This window comes from Aristolochia californica, unplaced genomic scaffold (genome assembly GCF_029961685.1).
Source record: "Aristolochia californica isolate CCGP_79_NKW_82.1479 unplaced genomic scaffold, dmAriCali1.0.hap1 SCAF_11, whole genome shotgun sequence".
Taxonomy (NCBI): domain Eukaryota; kingdom Viridiplantae; phylum Streptophyta; class Magnoliopsida; order Piperales; family Aristolochiaceae; genus Aristolochia; species Aristolochia californica.
The window spans coordinates 31,763,715-31,785,818 of NW_027181782.1; positions in this window are offsets into that span (position 1 = coordinate 31,763,715).

Here is a 22,104-nt window from a genome sequence, read left to right on the forward strand (position 1 = left end):
GTGTTACGGCGATGATTGACCTGCTCTATTTCGCTTTCTAGCGATAGAGCGGCTGATCTGCTCTTCGGCTACAGGATAGAGCTATTTCTCTGTTCTTCAGTGACGGGAGAATGCTTCTCCGTCTCTGTCACCATGTCAAAGAGGACTCTTGAAAGAATATTTTTCGATGATCTATTCTTCTCCGTTAGGAAGCTATTTAACATAACTTACATGCTAATTTTAGGCCTAATTTAGATCCTAAAATTAAGGCAAAGAATCACGAAAACAATTTTTTTCCTACAATCACGCTAATCATACAACGCATTACAACTTTGCACACAAAACAGGCTCATCTTCCCAAATTATTCATCATCTTTGTAAGGGTATTCCTCACGAACTTGTTTCAGCAGTTTTAACTTGCAGCTTATATCACAGATCCATGTAATTTCTGTAATCGTGAGTCAAAGTGGGACTCATGCAAACTCAAGTTAGATTTGAGGTGGGTCGAGGGGACTCGTCGGGGTATATACTGAAGGTAACGAGTTATGCCTAGCGTGTTATGACAAGAAACTGAGAACACGACTTAAGACCCTGAAGAGTTGTCATGCCGGTGATAAAAGGGGGAGGGTTGCCAAGCCCCTCCATTTACAATTTTTCTCATCAGACTGTAGTGGGGCATCCACCAGCCGGAGTTGGGTAATAGTTGCCATGTCGTTGATGAAAGGAGGTTGGGGGTTTGTGGTAGTGGCAAAGAATAAGAAGAGAAAAAAGGAAAACGAAGAGTGGGAAGTAATGACTGACCCAAGAGGTAATAGTGTCACGAAAGCAATATATTTTAGCAATTATTACAACACAAATATAGGATAGATTGTCTTTGCTCTCCTCATGTTAGGTACTTAATGTAACAGATACGATACATGAAGAAAGTAACAATAATTTGGTGAGTCTTATAATGATGAAAATCATAGACAAGTTTAGGTGACATTATTTTAAATATCTTATATTCTTTATTTTTTCTTCCTCTCACTGGGTTGAAGGATATACTTATAATTTATATGCTATTGACATCTATAAATAAAGGTTAAGGGGGAGCAGTATACTTGGAGCTTCTCCTGATTTGTGTTTAGCGGGAGCAAAAGCATTGCAAAGTCCAAAGGGGGATTATCTTCCAAAACGAGGCTGCAACTCGTTCCATCAGCTTCCCTATTGGTTACATATGTTGTGACCCCTGGAAACATTTCAAAACCAACCTATTTTAAAAGTGCCAACAGAGCCAATGTCAGAACCGATTAACATTCAGATGTGAAGCAAGGTCAACTGAACCACTGCTTGCAAGGGTTCAGAAAAACTAATGAAAGAGAATCTTTCACCATCATAACAATTTATAAGTTAACCAACTACTCATGGCAAACTTTGACATAGATAAATTCTTCCAACTCAATTCAGTTCTCTAAGCACAAATCTTGCTTTGCTTAACAACCAAATATTCATAGAGGTTCTCATGGAAGATTTTGTTTTTTTTAGACTCTTTTCTAATATGCTACTTTTTTAAAGTTTTTTCGACTCAAATCAATAAAAAGCAAAGAAATATGTAGTACATGCAAAGAAACCTAATATATAGCAGTATTTTATCACTACATAGGACACAATTCCAGCACAGAACTCCTCATTTAGAGCAAAATCTTGCACAAGAAGGAAGAAGCACTTTAGCTTGGACAAAATTTTGCACTGAAATGAAGAAAGTCTTCTAGTTAGACAAGGCTTCCAATGCTTACCTTTCAAGCAAAATGCTTAAAAAGGGAAGACGGATTTCTAATGAAATGTGCATCCTATAGACCCTGTAAAAAAATATCCGTTTTCGAAAATATTATTTGTCCTTACACGTTTTATTACCTTTTATTTCCATTTCTAGTCTCACAATAGGTTAGGACGTCCATCTCTTCAGTCTCTCAAACAGATTATTCCCACATTATAGTCCATTTCCAATCTCAACTGTGAAAACTGTCAAGTGAGTAAACACCAGCAGAGTACTTATTCTCCTCGCGGTGAAACCAAAGGTACTGCCCCATTTTCTTTAGTTTATATTGATATATGGGGCCCTATGAACATCTCAAATGTTTCCTATTCAAAGTATTTTGTTGCAATTGTGGATGATTTCTCTTGGGCTACATAGTTGTTCTTATCAAAAGAGAGATCAAAAGTCTTATCTCTTTTAAAGTATTTTTGTGCCATGGTGTCTACTCAATTTAACACCACCTTAAATTTTTTTTCTTCGATAATTCCAATGAATATCTGTCTAAAAACTTCCAATCCTTTTGCCAGGAAAAATGCATAATTCACCAAACATCATGTGTTTACACACCACAACAAAATGGTTTACTTGAAAGGAAAATAAACACTTTCTTGAGGTTGCCCGAACCCTACTACATCATATGCATGTGCCTCATTTCTATTGGCTCTATGCCATCCTCACAACCTGTTATCTTATTAACAACTTATGTTCTTCAGTGCTTGGTAACCAAACACCATACTCTCATATTTTTCCTAATGCTAAGTTATTCTCTCTTCCTTTGAGAGTTTTTGTGTATATCTATTTTGTTCGTGATACTTCCCTACATACTACTAAATTGGACCCCAAGGCAATTAAATTTATTTTTTTGAGGTACTCTCGTACCTAGAAATGATATATATGTTACAATCTATCTCTTAAATTTTTTTTTGTTTCTAGTGATGTTACATTCTTTAAGGACCAACCCTTTTATCTATCTACCGGTGCCCCACCTAGTTTGTTTTTGTAGCCAATGAGTTTCCTAAACCTATTGTGCCGATTGAAGACTAACTCATGGCCGTATTGATGTACCTGCCCCATCCCCTAAAGCATTGACCCACACTACACATGTGGAGTGTCCAGATTTCTCTAAGGTAAGCTCTCATTTTCCTCCACCTATTTTTGGTCATCCATTTGATACTCGACCTATTGCTCTTCGAAAAGAATCTAGGGCCTGCACCTGACCTTCTACCTCTCACCCCATTGCTCATTTTTTATCCACCCATCGGTTATCACTATCTTGTTGTCAGTTTCTTGCCTCTATTTCTTCTGTTGCTACTCCTCAACCGTATCAGGAGGCCCAATAGCATCCAAGATAGAACGCGGCCATGGACAAGGAAAAGACAACCCTTTATGAGAATTTGTATGCCACTTAACAAAGTCTTTATATGGGCTTAAACAGTTTCCTCGGGCTTTGTTTGATAAATTTAGCCAAGCACTACTATGGTTTGGTTTTCGTCGGTGCTCCATAGATCATTCAGTATTTATTAAAGATACCTCGAAAGGAAAGATATTATTGGCTGTGTATGTTGATAATATTGTCTTAACCAGCAATTATGCGAATAACATACAAGAACTCAACAACATGATATGTCATGAATTTAAAACTAAAGATCTTGGACTTCGAAATTATTTTTTGGGCATATAAGTTCTTCAGTCCAAGTATGGGATACTATTATCTCAAAGGAAATATATCTTGGACCTCCTCGAAGAAACATGAACGTTGAGGTGCCACCTAGCTAACACACCTATGGATGCGAATATTAAATTACATGCAAGTTCTAGAGAAGATATTGATATAGGTAAATATTAAAGACTTGTAAGCCAACTTATCTACCTCATGGTAACTAGACTAGACATATCATATGTTAAGTGTGGTGAGTCAGTATATGCATAAACCAGAACTTACCCATTGGCAAGCCTTGAAAAGGATATTAAGATATTTAAAAGGAGCCCCAAGAAGAGGATTACTCTATAAGAAAAATGGCTACTTCAACATAGAAGGTTTCTCATATGCCGATTGGGCTAGATTACCTGATGATAGGAAGTCCACTTCTGGATATTGCACTATTGTTGGAGGGAACTTGGTTACATGGAGAAGCAAGAAGCAAAATGTGGTTACGAGATCTAGTGTAGAAGCATATTACATGGCTATAGCTAACACAGTCAGTGAACTCATATAGACCAAGTCCCTTCTTACCAAATTAGGATTTTATAAAGGAGATTCTATGGGTCTATATTATGATAACCAAGCAGCTATTCATATAACTTCGAATCCAGTCTTCCATAAAAGGCCAAACACATTGAAGTGGACTACCACTTTATATGGGAGAAATTTCAAGTAGGTATAATATCCCTCAACATGTTTCATCACAAGAGCAAGTAGCAGATATTCTTATTAAACCAGTTACGTATAAGATCCTATCTTTTATATGTGGCAAGCTGGGTATTTATGATGTTTTCTCTCCTCCAGTTTGAAGGAAGTGTTAGAAGATGAGCTCAAGCCCACACATCCAAGGAAGAAAGCTCACACGTCCAAGATGTGGCATATAGATAAATAAGAAGACTTCTCATAAAGATGACATGAAGATGTAATTACTTGTCTATGTATATCTCTTTTCTTGCAATATTGTAGCATTAAGGGCATTGTAAAAACTATAAACAAAGGCCCTTGACTAAGAGGTAGAACATTAAGTTCTCTCGTCACTTCTCAATCTTGTCCAAACTCTCCTCTTCCTTCTCTTGGAATCTGATCTCTAAACTCTTTCTCCTTTCTTTCTTCTTCTCTTCTTCCTCTTTGGCTCGAGATCAATATTAAGGAGTTCTAAAATTTACAATGTGTTTTTGCTTGTGGAGTGTGAACTTTTATGTGTATACTTAGGCATTGTTCTTTGCATTTTGCACATAATTTGGATGAAATAAATATTTTTAAAATCCAATATGCTAAGTTGGTTACTTTTGAGGATTTTACAAAATCGTTATGCATTTTTGAGATTTTGTAAAAGGCCTAGGAATACTTGTGATATCCTAAAAAAAATTGGATCTTCTTGAGACTTGTATTGGGTATTCTTTATGTACTAAATATTTGTAAATAAAAAAATATCTTAAATCGAGAATGAAAGGTGTAAATTAAATTAGAAGAATTTTTTTACTAATTAATATAGAAATTTTACTTTTTACTATAATAAATAGAAGGTAATGAAACAAATTTAAAAAAAATATTTTTAAATACTAAATATTTTTAAAATTAGAAAATATATTAATTAGATTTGAAGATGCCTTTTTAAGATTAACATATAAATTTTACATCTTATTTCAATAAATAGAAGGTAATGAAACGTGTAGCAACAATTTCTTTTAAAACAAATTATTATTTTTAAAAATATTTTTTAAATTCGAAAATATCTTAAACTGATAATGAAAGGTGTTAAACATATTAGAAGAATTTTTTAATTATTTAATATAGTAATTTAATATTTTATCTTAGTAAATAGAAGGTAATGAAACGTGTACCTACAAATAAGATTTTTTAAAATTAAAATAATTTTATAAAATATTTTTAAATTAGAAAATGTCTTAAATTTAAAATCGAAGGTGTTAAACAGATTATATGAAGATTTTTAATTAATATTATAATTTTTATATTTTATTAAAATAAATAAAAGGTAATAAAACGTGTACTGACAAATAAAATTTTTGAAAACTAAATTATTATATTTTAAATTAAAAAATATCTTAAATCGATAATGAAATGTGTTAATTACATTAGAAAAATATTTTTTAATAATTAGTATGCTATTTTTATATTTTTTACATTAAATAAATGGAAATGAAACTATATCTCCAAGTAAAATTTTTAAAGAATAAAATAATTTTATAATTAGAAAATATCTTCTATCTTTAATGAAAGGCGTTAACCAAATTAGAAGTATATTTTTTACTAATTACTATATAAATTTATATTTTATTTCAACAAATATAAGGTAATGAAACACATGGTGATAAATAATTTTTAAAAAACTAACAATAATTTAAATATTTTAAATTTAAAAAATATCTAAATAGATAATAAAACTTGTTAAAAATAATTTAATATAATTTTTATTAATTAACCTAAACTTTATATTTAATTAAAATAAATAGAAAGTATTAAAACATATAAAAATATAAAAATATCTTAAATTGATCATCTAATGTGTTAATTAGATTTGAGGCCTTTATAATTTATTTATAAATTTTATATTTTATTTCACTAAATTAAATATAAAGAAATGCGTACCAACAAAATGGTGTTTTTAAAACTTTAATTATTTTTTTGAAATTTTTTTAAAATAAAAAAGTCTTTAATCGATAATGAAATAAGTTAAACAGATTAGAAGATAATTTTAATTAACTAATATAATAAATTTATATTTTATTATTATAAATTGAAGGTCATAAAACTTGCATTGATAAATAAGAATTTTGAAAACTAAACTATTTTTTTATAATTAATTTTTTCAATTAAAAAAATCTTAAATTAATAATTGAATGTGTTAGTTACATAAGAAAAGGTGTTTTAAATAATTACTATACAAATTAAATTTTTTATTACAAAATAAAGGAACATAACACATGTACCGACAAATAAGATAAATACTAAAATAATTATTTAATTATAAAATATGTTCAATGGATAATGAAAGGTGTTAATGAAATTAAAAGCAAATTTTTTAATTACTTAATATATAAAGTTTATATTTTAATTCAATAAGAAGAAGGTAATGAATTGTGTGCTATTTTTATTAAGACAATTTAAAAAAAAATTGAATTAGGAAATATCTTTAATAAATGTTTTAACCAAGTTAAATGGAAATTTATTTACTAATTAATATATAAATTTAAGGTTTCTTACTATAAAAAGAAGGTCAGAGAATGAAAACAAATAAAAAAGATTTTATAAATTTTAAATATTTTAAAATAATAATGAAAGGTTTTAAATATTTTATAATATAATTTTTAGTTTGTTAAAATATTAATTTTATTTTTTATTAAAATAAATAGTAGGTAATAATACAATAAATAAGATTTTTAAAAATCAAACATTTTTTTTCAAAAGTTTTTAAACTTTTAAAATATCTTAAATCAATAATAAAACGAATTAAATAAATTAGATTATTATTTTTAATTATTATTATATATATATAATATTTTATTACCTAAATAGATGGTAATAAAATATGTATCGACAAATAAATATTTGAAAAATAAAATAATTTAAAAAATAAATTAAATTGAAAATATCTTAAATTGATAATCAAAGTGTTGATCATATGTTGCTTTTATTAATAATGAATATATAGAATTTATGTTTTATTTTATAAAGTAATGATAATGAAACATTTTCCAACTAGGAAATTTTTTACAAAAATTCATTAATTTTTTAAATATTTTTTTAAGAAGTCGATAATAAATTGTGTTAAACTAGATGATTTTTTAATTAATTAATATATAAATTTTATATTTATTATTAAAAATAAAACGTAATTAAACTACAAATAAGATTTTGAAAAATGAAATATTTTTTCAAATTAGAAAATATAAAGGCGTTAATTACTTTTGAAAAATATTTTTTGCATAATTACTATAAAAAATGACATTTTATTAATAGAAAGTAATCAAACATATACAGATAAATTAGATTTTAAAAAATAAAATAATTTATTTATTTTTTAAAATTAAAAAATATCTTAAATATCTGGTGTTAAATAGGTAATAATATAATTTTTAATTAATTAATATAAAAAATTTATATTTTATTTTATAAATATGAAGGTGAAAATTATGTACCAATAAATATGCTTTTTTAGAACTTTAAGAAATTAATTACAAATTAATGTTTTCAAAATTACTAATGAACTTAAGTGGAAAAGAGGGAGAAAACAGGTAGGTTTGGTATTAATTACAAATTAATGTTTGCAAAATTACTAATGAACTTAAGTGGAAAAAAGGGAGAAAAAAGATAGGTTGTTCATCGTGGGTATTTTTATATTAATATTTGATAAAAGTGGATAATTTAGTAAAATTCCTTTCAATTTTTTTTTAAGACCAAACAAAAGTCAAAATCAGGTTAGACGATGCGGATGAACTGGTCCACTAGGCCAACGGTCATTAAGTTGGAAAAATTCTCTCGACAGGGGAGACAATGACAATGTTTTCTCTCAACGACCTCCTCTCTGTCGAAGAGAGAGAGAGAGAGAGACAGAGAGAGACAGAGAGACAGAGACGTCTGGAGTGTGGATCCTCCCCCCTTTGCGCTAGAGTGATTAAGAAAGGGTTGTAATCTAGGGCCACCCTCACGATCGAGGAGAGGGAAGGAGCGAGCCTTTCCTGTTAAAGTTGTTAGAATTGGTAGAAGTAATTATTCCTTCGGGACTATTTTTAGTCCTTAGACCATTTCTTTTGTAATGTAAAACAGAAGAATTTTTGTTTTTCTGTAAGGCTATTTGTAAGACATTTTGATTTTTGAATAAACTAATTTTTTTGCTCCCGAATTCTTGCTTTGTATATGAAATATTCAACATCTGGTATCAGAGTTGGATTAGCGACTCCGGGAAGAAAATTCCGTTCGGCGACCCCCCGCCTTCTTGCGCCATAATCGTAGAAGGAGAGAGGTGTGAATCAAGAGTAAAAATAAGAAAAGAGGAAGAGAGAGGCAGTGTCGGGAAGTCTGAAATCTATTGAAGAAGATAAAAGAATATTTCCCGATAGTATTACTTTCATTGATATATGTATTTTATAGTTACAAAATGATAAAAGGATGTATATGAATGTAGAGATACAAGTGTACATGACTGTAGAGTTAGAAGTTGAGACAATCTCAACTTCTCTTATCCTGATCGTCTTGATCTCTATCATGCCCCTACAAGATGAAGCTCCGAGAGGAGATTCCAATCTTGGTCTTCAAGAGGAGAAAGCGTGTTCGGGGAAATGGTTTAATAAGAGCATTTGCTAATTGATTAGCAGATGATACATGAGTCACCCAAAGAGCACCACTCTGAACGTGTTCTCGAATGAAGTGATAATCCAAAGCTAAAAGTTTCATTCGCGAGTGAAAAATTGGATTGGAGCATAAATTGATTGTACCTATGTTGTCACAATAAATGACCGATTTTTTTGGAAGAAAAACACCAAGGTTAGTGAGAAGAGAGCAAATCCAATGAATCTCAGCTGCAGTGGTTGCAACAGATCGATATTCCGCCTCGGTAGAGGATCGAGCCACAGTCCATTGCTTCTTAGAACTCTAACAGATAGGATTGCGACTGAGGTCAACAATATATGCACCGGTTGCAGTGAAATCATCTTTGTTACCTGCCCAATCAGCATCAGAGAACGCATGAAAGGACAAACAAGATTGCTAATGTAAAACGATACCATGATCTAGAGTCCCACAAAAATATCGTAACAAACGATTGACAACATCCCAATGATCAGTAGTGGGGCAATGCATAAACTGGGATAACATATTTACTATATAAGCAATGTCAGAGCGAGTGAGGGACAAATATTACAGACTTCCAAAAACTGTTCGATATTCAGATACATCAGAGAGTGTCGTGCCAAACTGAAGTGTGAGTGTAGATGATGTGGCAAGAGGTGTAGCGACAGGCTTTGCATTGGTCATGTGTGTGCGAGCAAGGAGATCACAGATATACCGGCATTGCGAGAGAAGAAGGCCTTGTGAATGAGGAACAACTTCAATACTGAGAAAATAAGCCAAAGGGCCAGATCTTTGAATGAGAATCTTTGACCAAGTAGGTGAATGAATGTCGTCATAGCTTGATCATTGTTTTCTATAATAATAATGTAATCAACATAGACCAGAATATACAACACATCCGAACCTTTGTGTGAGATAAATAGAGATGAGTCTGTATGAGAGTTGGAGAAGCCCGAGATAATGAGAAACTAGCACAACTCATGATACGAAGCACGAAGTGCTTGTTTAAGACCGTAGAGAGCATTGCAAAGTTTGCAGACATGATGATTTGGATTATCACGATCAATGAAACCCGATGGTTGTGTCATAAATACACCCTCAGATAGAGTGCCTTCGAGAAACGCATTATTAACATCAAGTTGGCAAAGCAACCAGCCACGACTTACTGCAAGGCTAAAAACAATGCTAATAGTGGTACGCTTGAAAACAGAACTAAATGTTTTATGATAATCAACTCCAAGGCGTTGGTGAAACCCTTTGGCAAGGGGGGGGGGGGGGGGTGGGGGGGTGAGGAAGTAGATAGGGATGATGGGTGCGGGTCAGCCGAAGTGGGATTGTGGGTTGGAGTGGGGAGTAGTGATGGAGGCCTGAGGAGGGGGATCGTGATCAGGGCTGGCCGGGGGTGCAGGGATCGAAGTTGCAGATGATGTGCCAGTAGTCGGGAGGGACACAAAGGAACACTAGTGGGAGAGTGTGTCAGATGAGGGGCGGTCCAGATGAGAGTGCAGTGAAGTGAAGGGGAAAATAGACTCAACGAATTTAATATGACATGACACATAAATACGAGATGTAGTGGGATCAAGACATAGATAGGCACTTTTAGTAGAATACCCTAAAAAGACAAACGAAGAGGAACGTGGAGTGAGTTTGTGAGAAGAGTATGGCCGGAGCCACGGATAACAAAGACAACCAAAACTGCATAGTTTAGAATAGTTAAGAGGATTGCCAAAAAGTTTGACATATGGTGAAAGAAGATTTAGTGTGGGTGTGGGAAGCCGGTTGATGAGATAGATGTTGGCGTGAGATGCTGAGGACGACTTCTTCCAGATCTGTAAAAACAGAAGAAGAAGTCCTCTGTAATAATTTCTTTCAAATCTGTAATAACTTCATAGATCCGAAATATATATATTTTTCTTGTAATCTTTGTGTATAAATAGGTGTATTTGTATGTGATATATGAATATGGAAGAAAGATAGAACTGAGGTTTTACATGGTATCAGAGGTGATCTGAACCAGAGATCTGCTTCGATGACGACGCAGGGAGAAAAATTCGACTACGGAAATTCCTATGCAGCTGCTTCTTCGGCACGAACGGATTGTTGAGAAAGGAGGCTTAAGCTTGGAGTCGAAAGCTCAGAGTTGAAGACCTCTCCCACTGCCGATGGAGCTCGCAGGGACGATGGCCTACGCAACGAAAAATCTCTCGTCCCACGAGGCTCAAAGGTATCGTTGCGGGGACGATGAACCTTTGGAATTCAACCCACCCAAAATTAGGGAGCGACATTTAATTTCAAAGCCCAACGACTCAAACCAGACCAAGTCTGGACCGGACTCAGACTCAGATCAGACTGCACCAGACTCGACCCGGACCAGATTTGGAATGGACTCAACTCATTCCAAACTTAGACCAAGACTCGACTTGGACTAGACTCGACCTATCCCAGGTTGTCGAGATGTATATCTCAGACAAAGACAAACTGGGGTATTTGGATGGTGATCTCTCTCAACCTCCTTAGACGGATGTGGACCCAGGTAATGCTCCCCACGGATCCACTAGAGAGGATGATTTCAAAGTATGGATACTTGACACTGGAGCAATAGACCATATGACATTTGATGCAAATAATTTTTCTCAACACACTACTTCTCGGTGAAATAGCATTAATGGAATTATCTCTCTAGTAACAGGGGCTGGAATAGTGATGTTATCACTAACTCTACAATTATCTAATACACTACTCGTGCCCTCTCTTTATCACAAGTTACTATCAGTGAGTAAAGTTACTAACGAGTTGAATTGTGTGGTTCTTATTTACCCTACATTTTGTCTTATTCAGGATATTCTCACCAAGGAGATCATTGGGCATGGTACTAAGAGGAGGGGGCTCTATTACATGGAAGATTTCAGCATAGGTCGTGCATATTACATCCGACACCCGAGCAACCTCAAAGTGAAACAAATTTTGATGTGGCACCGTCGGTCCTTCATTTGGGTATTTAAAACATATGTTTCCCGATCTATTTTCTAATTTGTCAGATCTAGATTTTAACTGTGAGACTTGAATTCTAGCTAAAAGTCATCGAGTCAATTATCCATTAAGTATGAATAAGAGCGATACTCCTTTTGCTTTAATTCACTCTGATGTGTGGGGTCCTTCCCCCAAAGATGCTAGGTCTGGTGTCCGTTGGTTTGTCATATTTGTTGATGACTGCACACGAATGACTTGACTTTACTTATTGAAACACAAGGATGAGGTCTTTCATACATTTCAATCCTTTCATAAGATGATCCAAACACAGTTCTCTACCAACATTTGAATTCTTCGATCTGATAATGGTGGAAAATATGTGAATCATCAGTTCCGTGATTATTTTCAACACCATGGACTGATTCATGAAACCTCATGGCCCCAGACTCCTCAACAAAATGGTATTGTAGAGAGAAAAAATAGCCACATTCTTGAAACAGCTTGAGCTCTTTTACTTGGGACTTAAGTGCCTAGCCATCATTGGCCTGATGCTGTTACTACGGCTGTCTACCTCATTAACCGTATGCCTTCTAAAATTCTTGAGTTTAAGACTCTCCTACAAGTCCTCTCAATCTATGTTTCATTACCCTCGGTGCTCATGCTCCCCCCTCGAATTTTTGGTTGTGTAGTGTTTGTTAATCTCCACAAAAACCAGCGCTCGAAACTTGATCTGTGTGCCATTCGGTGTCTATTTTTGGGATATGTGGTCCATCAAAAAAGGTATCGCTACTACGATCCAACTATTCAGCTCACATATGTAACTATGGATGTCACATTTCTTGAATCTGAATCTTACTACCTGTCCGCTACATCTAGTTCTGCTCTTCAGGGGTACACACAAGAAGAAGAGTTGAATTGGATGACATATGGCTGGTTCAAGGACACTGATATAGCTACCACTGTGGAGCCAAATCCAGAGAAGATATCCTCAAAAATTGATGAAGCAAAGCTAGAGAAGATATCAGATCTAGAGAAGATATCCTCAGAAATTGATGAAGCAGTACCCCTCCTCCCCTCAGTATCCAATGACCCATCTCCTAAGAATATCATTGAGGTAAGTAATCCTGTCACACTTCAAAATTCTAATGATATGGTTATTCCTGTTGGCTATGAATTACCTATCAGGCTCACTCGGGGCATACCACCGAACAGATATTCCCCCGAAGATAAGGGAAACAAATCGAAATATCCTATTACCAACTATGTGTCTATAAAACAACTGTCTGAACCCCTCAAGAAGTTTGCAAATGAACTCTCCTCACACCATATTCCCACAAGTGTTGATGAAGCTCTAAAAGACCCTAGGTGGACTCAAACTATGAAGGAAGAAATGGAGGCATTAATGAAAAATGAGACTTTGAGTCTTGTTCCTTTACCTAGAGGTCAAAGAATAGTGGGATGTAAATGGGTATTCTCCATCAAATACAAATCCGATGGAGCAGTTGAACGGTAAAAGGTAAGGCTAGTAGCAAAAGAATATACACATACCTATGGCGTGGATTATCAAGAGACATTCTCACCAGTGGCCAAATTGGATATCGTTAGAGTTTTGTTATCTCTTGCAGCTAATCTTGATTGGCCACTACACCAATTTGATGTTAAAATTGCTTTTCTCCATGGAGATCTTGAAGAAGAAATCTACATGGATATTCCTCCAGGATATATAGCAAATTCTGAAGCTAAGACTGTGTGCTAACTCCAACGAACTTTATATGGCTTGAAGCAATCTCCTAGAGCATGGTTTGGGAGATTGAGTTTGGCAATGCGAAATTATGGTTTTAAACAAAGCAACTCAGATCATACTCTATTCTTAAAGCATCAACGAGGTAAAGTAACAACCTTGATAGTGTATGTAGCCGATATGATCACTACGGGAGATGATCCAGAAGAAATAGAAAGACTTCAAGAGCAATTGGCAACAAAATTTGAGATGAAAAATCTAATAGGACTCAAATATTTTCTGGGAATCGAAATTGCTAGGTCCAAACAAGGCATATTCCTTTTCCAACGAAATTATGTACTAGATCTATTATCAGAAGTTGGACTATTGGAGTGTAAGCCTATAAATACCCCAATTATCCCGAATCACAAGCTTGGAAAATACCCAGACCAAGTGCCAATAGACAAAGGAAGATATTAGAGGTTGGTTGGGAAACTTATATATCTCTCCCATACACGACCTGACATCGCATATGCAGTAAGTGTAGTAAGCTAATTCATGCATTGTCCAAGTGAAGATCATATGAATGGTGTGCTTCAAATTCTTCGATACCTAAAGTCCTCCCCTGGAAAAGGACTCATGTTCTCAAGAAACCATCACCTAAGGGTTGAAGGTTATACAGATGCTAACTGGGAAGAAAATATTTCAGATAGAAAATCTACCTCAGGCTATTTTACGTTTGTTGGAGGGAACCTAGTTACTTGGAGAAGTAAGAAACAAAAGGTGGTAGCGTTATCAAGTGCTGAAGCTGAGTTTCGTGGGATGGCTAAAGGGCTTTGTGAGCTTCTCTGGCTTCAAAGATTATTAACTGAAATTGGCTTTGGCCCAAACTGTGAGATGGACTTATTCTGTGATAACAAGGCAGCTATTGAAATTTCACATAACCCAGTTCAACATGATCGAACTAAATATGTGGAAGTAGATCGGCACTTCATCAAGCAAAATCTTCAGGCAAACATAATTCGATTCACGTTTGTTAAATCTAAAGATCAGCTGGTAGACATACTTACAAAAGCAGTATGCAGTAAGAACTTCTACAACTCACTTGGCAAGTTGGGCATAAAGATTTATATGCACCAACTTGAGGGGGACTGTTGGCGTGAGATGCTGAGGAGGACTTCTTCTAGATTCATAAAAACAGAGGAAGAAGTCCTCCGTAATAACTTCTTCCATATCTGTAATAACTTCATAGATCCTAAATATATGTTTTTTTCTTGTAATCTTTGTGTATAAATAGGTGTATTTGTGTGCGATATATGAATAAGGAGATAGAACCAAGGTTTTACAATAGACAGCAGCGGAGAAAGCATAGGATCAGTAAGAGAGAGGTATAGATGCATGCGAAAGAAGAGACAAACCTGTTTCTACAATGTGACGATGTCATTGTTCAGAATATCCATTGTGTTCAGGTGTATGAGGAGGAGACGTAAGATGAGAGATACCATTGGTCGCCAAAAAAGAAGACATTGCTTTGTATTCCCCCACATTATCAGAGTAGAGTGTCTTAATCTGTTTACCAAAGAAACTTTCAACTATAGATTTAAATCGGATAAAGGTATCAAGTATGTGTGATTTTTGTTTGAGAGGATAAAACCAGATATACTTTGTAAAATGATCCACAAAAATGACATAATACTTGAAATTATCAATGAAATAAATTGGAGAGGTCCAAACATCCGAAAATATAATATCAAGAGGGGAAGAAGAGACAAGTGTGGATTGGGAAAAAGGTATTTGTGACTCTTATTGCACTGATAAGAATTGCAAGTAAAATTAAAATTTAGAGGTTGAGACAAGTCTAACTGAAAATTAGACACGATATATCGTAGAATCTGAGACGATGGATGGCCTAGATGATGATGCCATGTAGACGAAGTGGTCTTGACACTAGAGAAAGCAATTATTGGTGGAGATTGGATTGGGAACGATGGTCATTCATACACACCATCCTTAGTTCGACCCTGCAAAAGTGTTACCATCGTACGAAGATCCTTCACACGAAAAGAAGTGGGTAAGAATTCAATAGAAGCATGATTAGTTTGGCAAAATTAAGAAATAGAAATAAGATTCTTTTGCATGGTGGGAACACAAAGAACATTGCTTAATAAAAATGTACAAGAAGGTATAGAGAGAGATTTGTAACCAGTGTGAGTAATAAGAAGACCCGTGCCATCACCAATCATAATGTCGTCAGTACTGTCATAAGGACTATGACAAGAGAGATTACTCAAGTCGGTGGTGACATGGTGCGATACTCCACTTTCCAGAAGCCAATGAGAACCAGTAGAAGCAGTGGTGGTTGCAAGATGAGTACGTGGTTGTCATGATATCTCATGACAAGGTTACCAATGAGAGGTGGGGCGTAGAGCCTGGGAAGGTGGTAAAGACTGTTGCATCTGGCAAAAGACAGAACACTGTTGAACGTTGTGTCCTTTTGCTTGGCACAACTGGCAACGGTTGAGATAAGGTTGAGGTTGAGATCGACCATCAGGAGTGGTGATATTGTGAAAACCAGAGGTAGTACCTGGCTATGAGCGTGATGAGGTCGCCCCTTGCTGTCGGTGTTTACGATTACCGGTCTTACCGGAGTTAGACCGAGCACTAGCAGGATTTTTAGAAGCTGGAAATGGAGAGGAGTGAGCTTGTTGAACACGTAGCGAGACTTCTTTGTTGATGAGTTTTCTAAGCAGCTCATTAAAAGAGATTGGCGTATCACAACCATTGATATTATCAATAAGTGGTGTGTACTCATCATCGAGCCCATCCAGAATTGTCTCAGTCAGATCCTCTTGATCCATGGGTTTTCCTAGAGCTTCAAGTTCATCAGCTAGCGTTTTAATATACTGCATATACTCAGAAATCAATTAAGATCCCTTTGTGGTATGTTTGAGTTACTCCTTGATCTGTTTGACGTGACCTCGCGAGGGCCGAGTATATGTATTGGCCAAAATAGTCCAGGCTTCATGAGAGGTACTTGAGTGAGTGATAAGTGGAATAATAGATGACATGAGAGTACCAATAAGAGCACAAAAAATAAGCCTATCCTGACGAAGGCACGTAGTGTGTTCGAGATTTGAAACATCATGATTATTGATCATCTTTGTGGGCGATAGAGAATAATAACCATCAACAAACTTGAGAAGATCATAACAAAAAATAATAGCCTCTATCTGAGCTTTCCAGCTAAAATAAATTGTGGATGTGAGTTTGACCGAATTGTGGATGTGGAGTACCGTCAGCGGTGTAGTTGGGTCATGAACATTGGGAATAGTAATACGAGAATCTTCAAAAGCCACGAGTAATTTTTTTTTGCTTCGCATGTGTGGAAAATCCAAAAATCCCACGCATGAGATTCACAAGATTCACACGTGTGAAGGTCACACGTCTTCTTCTTCCCGAAATTTAATCAGACCTCGGATTAAATCCAAGGTCGCTGGAAAAAAAACGAGAAGAAGAATACCTGGCTCGCTACGGCGATGTGTTCACACGTCTTTTCCTTCCCGAAATTTAATCAGACCTCGGATTAAATCGAAGGTCGTTGGAAAAAAAACGAGAAGAAGAATACCTGGCTCGGTACGGCAATGTGCGGCAATGAGTGACGACGAGCTCTTTTTCTACCCGAAATTTAATCAGACCTCGGATTAAATCGAAGGTCGTTGGAAAAAAAATGAGAAGAAGAATACCTGGCTCGCTACGGTGATGTGTGGCAACGAGTGACGACGAGCGGCGGCGAGCGGCAATGGTTTTCGACGATGGCGTGGGTGCAGGACCGTCAAAACAGAGTGTTGGAGCTCTGGCTCGCCGCGGCGGTGTACGGCGACGGCGAGTGGCGATGAGTGGTAGTGGCAGCGGTAGCGGAACCAGAGCGATCAGAGCGATCAGAGGAGATCACAGTAATGTCTACGGCAGCGGGACCGGGGCTGCAGAGATATACGGAGGCAGCGGGACCGGGGCTGCCGAGATTTACGGAGAGGGACCAGAGGTCGCTAGACGCTGAGCTCGGTGTCGGGAGGTTGAGACTCAGTTGGCAAAGAGAAAAAAATCAGATTTTTAGCTCTAATACCATATTGAAGAAAATAAAAGAATATTTCCCGGTGGTATTACTTTCATTGATACATGTATTTTACATATATTTTATAGTTACAAAATAATAAAAGGATAAAATGGTATTTTACATGTATTTTATAGTTACAAAATAATAAAAGGATAAAATGATAAAAGGATACATGAATGTAGAGTTAAAATTGAGAAAATCTCTATCTTGATCTCCATCATCTTCGCGGTCGAGAAGAGGGTAGGGGATTCCTTCATCTCATTTGCAATGAATCAGTAGGGAGCTCTCTTCCACCTCTTTCAGGGGAAGACGAGAGTTTTCGACAGTTTCAGCCGATGCTTAAAAATTATTTCTGCTACCACGTACATGTTGAAAATCAACACCAGTGGGCCCAACCCGTGTGGGCCCACCTTCTGTTTTAAGTTAAAGACGCACAGTGCGTCGGGTGCGATAGACAGAAAGAAAAAGAAAAAGGGGGGGGGGGGGAGATACAAAAAGGGGAAAAACAGCGGCGACGCGTTAGGGAAGAAATTGAAAAGGGAAATCCGGGGAGAAAGGAGTGTGAGCTCGGGAGTGTGTTTTTTGTTGACGGAAGAGAGAGATAGCTGGGGTGGTTCTCGTTGTAGCCGGAAGAGGGAGAGTTGGAGTGACTCTCACCATTGACGGAAGAGGAGTCTAGGAGGCTCTTGTTGTTGGTGCCAGAGCCGGAGCTCGGGACTCGGGACTGTTGTCGGAAGAGGTCAGGGTTGGACGCCGACATTGTTACCGGAGAGGAGAGAGTCGTGGTGGCTCGCCTTTGCTGGACAGAGAGGTCGAGGAGGGACGTTGCTGTTGAACAGTGTCTGTGTGCACAGAAAGGAGGTTCATTTTTCCTCTCAAGTTTGATTTCGGTTTAATACTGTATCTGTGGACCCTATTTGTATATTTATGTTTTGTGGATGTGTGTTCTGCTATGAGAATGTGTATGTGTCAAATATTATGATTTGTATTCAGTATGTGGACTGAATAAATTAGTAGGATTGTGGGTTTGGTTGTGAAATTAATTCAACAATTGGTATCAGAGCGGGACAGTCAGGGACTGTTGTTTGTTTTGGTGAAGTTATCCTGAGTTGTTAGCAGTAAGTTTTTAGCTAAACAAATGGGAGAAGTGTTGCTGAAGGGTAAGGCTGAACGGATTGACTACAAGAATGATTGGATTGTAGACTCGGGATGCTCAAATCATATGACGGGTAATAAACAGAAGTTGCAAAACATGTATGAGTACAAGGGAAACCGTGTGGTGGTGACAGCCAACGACTCAAGGTTACCGATAGCTCACATCGGTAAGACTATATTTACACCACGATATAATCCCAACCAGATGTCACTTCAAGATGTTTATCATGTCCCAGGAATGAAGAAAAACTTGTTATCTGTGGCTCAGTTGACATCATCAGGCAACTATGTTTTGTTTGGTCCCCGAGATGTGAAGGTGTATCGTGATCTCAAAATTTCAGAAACACCGACAATGGAGGGGCGACGGTTGGAGTCAATCTACGTAATGTCAGCAGAGTCTGCATATGTAGATAAGACAAGAAAAAATGAGACAGGAGATCTATGGCACATGCGGTTAGGTCATGTCAGCTACTCGAAGCTCAATGTGATGGTGAAAAAGTTGATGCTTAAGGGGCTTCCTCAAGTAAATGTTCAAACAGACACGGTCTGTGCCGGATGCCAATATGGTAAACAACACCGATTACCGTACGAGGAGTCAAAGTTTAAAGCAAATGAACCGCTAGAGTTAGTCCACTCTGATGTATTCGGGCCGGTTAAGCAACCATCAATTAGTGGTATGCGGTACATGGTGACATTCATTGATGACTTCTCACGGTACGTGTGGGTCTTCTTCATGAAAGAAAAATCTGACACATTCTCAAAGTTTAAAGAGTTCAGAGAGTCAGCAGAGGGAGAAGTAGGAAAGAAGATTCAGTGCTTGCGCACAGACAATGGGGGCGAATACAGCTCAAACAATTTCTCCCAATATTTAAGGGAATGTCGCATACGTCATCAGTACACGTGTGCCAACACGCCACAACAGAATGGTGTAGCAGAGAGAAAGAACCGTCATCTTGCAGAGGTGTGTCGGAGCATGTTACATGGGAAAAATGTACCTGGAAGGTTTTGGGCTGAAGCAATGAGGACTGCAGCCTTTGTGATCAACAAAATTCCTCAACCAAGGTTAGGATTTGCTACACCCTATGAGAAATTGTGGAACATGAAGCCTACAGTTAGTTACTTTCGAGTGTTTGGCTGTGTATGTTATGTATTTGTTTCTGATCATCTACGGAGCAAATTTGACAAGAAAGCTATTAGATGTATCTTTGTGGGGTATGATAGCCAGAGAAAAGGGTGGAGATGTTGTGACCCAATGAGTGGAAAATGTTACACTTCACGAGATGTGGTATTCGATGAAGCATCTTCGTGGTGGTCCTCGGAGAAAGAAGTCTTGTCAGATTCAAGAGAATTTGGAGACGAGCTACAACAAAAGATGGGGGAGCATACTGCCCAACTCCCATCAAGTTCAGGTGAATCAGGAGATCAAAATGATGATGATGTTGAGCAAGGAGGGACTCAGAGCCCTTGGCAAACTGGCGTGTATCAACAACCACATGTAGAAGGTGAACCCAGTGAAATGGAGGAATCAATTCCACAATTTCAACTCCGAAGGTCAACAAGAACACGAAGGTCAAATCCCAAATACGTCAATGCATCCGTCGCCAAAGACGAAAGTTTGATAGAACCTGAGACCTTTGAAGAAGCATCGCTGAGCTCTGAGTGGAGGACAGCTATGAAAGAAGAGATTGATGCACTTGAGCAAAATCAGACTTGGGATCTAGTGCCAAAGCCAACCAATGTGAAACCCATATCGTGCAAGTGGGTCTACAAGATCAAACGTCGTTCAGATGGGTCAATTGAGAGGTACAAGGCACGATTGGTAGCTCGTGGTTTCTCTCAACAGTACGGACTAGACTATGATGAAACGTTTAGTCCAGTGGCAAAATTTACAACCGTACGAGTCCTACTTGCACTGGCAGCCAACAAAGACTGGAACTTGTGGCAGATGGATGTGAAAAATGCTTTTCTTCATGGAGAGTTGGATCGGGAGATATACATGATTCAACCGATGGGTTTCCAGAACCAAGAACATCCTAAACATGTTTGCAAGTTGCGGAAAGCACTCTACGGATTGAAACAAGCACCCAGGGCATGGTATGGTAAGATTGCTGAATTTTTAACGCGAAGTGGTTATTTTGTTACACCTGCAGACTCCAGCTTGTTTGTCAAAGCCAATGAAGGAAAACTAGCCATTGTGCTAGTGTATGTGGATGATTTGATCTTAACTGGTGATGATGAGGCAGAACTTCTTCAGACGAAGAAGAATCTATCAGTTCGTTTCCAGATGAAAGAACTTGGCCTGCTCAAGCACTTTCTTGGTTTAAAGGTTGATCGCACACAAGAAAGAATATTTCTTTGTCAACAGAAATATGCCAAAGATTTGTTGAAGAAGTTTGGAATGCTTGAATGCAAGTTGACTTCTACGCCGATGGAGCCAAATGCCAAAATGTGTGCACATGAAGGAAAAAATTTGGAAGATGCGACAATGTATCGACAATTGGTAGGTAGTCTGATCTACTTAACCTTGACTCGACCTGACATATCTTATGCAGTTGGCGTGATGAGTCGGTACATGCAAGATCCAAAGAAGCCTCATTTGGAAGCAGTTCGTAGAATTCTGAGATATGTGAAGAGTACAATTGACTATGGTCTTGTGTACAAGAAAGGTGAAGACTGCAAGTTGGTTGGCTACTGTGATGCTGATTATGCAGGAGATCATGACACCAGGAGGTCCACAACTGGGTATGTGTTTAAGCTTGGCTCTGGAACAATTTCTTGGTGTAGTAAGAGACAGCCGACGGTATCATTGTCAACCACTGAAGCTGAGTATCGAGCAGCAGCACTGGCAGCTCAAGAGAGCACATGGTTGATACAACTGATGAATAATCTACATCAACCAGTAGAGTATGCAGTTCCGTTGTATTGTGACAATCAGTCGGCAATTCGTTTGGCGGAGAATCCGGTCTTTCATGCTAGAACTAAACATATTGAAGTGCACTATCATTTTATCAGAGAAAAGGTTCTACAAGAAGAAATTGAGATGAGACCGATTAAGACAGATGATCAAGTTGCGGATTTGTTCACAAAGAGTTTGAGCACAGGAAAGTTCAAAATGTTTCGCTATCAGCTCGGCACAGTCCAACTAGCGATAGCTGGTGTTGAGGGGGAGTGTTGAAAATCAACACCAGTGGGCCCAACCCGTGTGGGCCCACCTTCTGTTTTAAGTTAAAGACGCACAGTGCGTCGGGTGCGATAGACAGAAAGAAAAAGAAAAAGGTGGGGGAGATACAAAAAGGGGAAAAACAGCGGCGACGCGTTAGGGAAGAAATTGAAAAGGGAAATCCGGGGAGAAAGGAGTG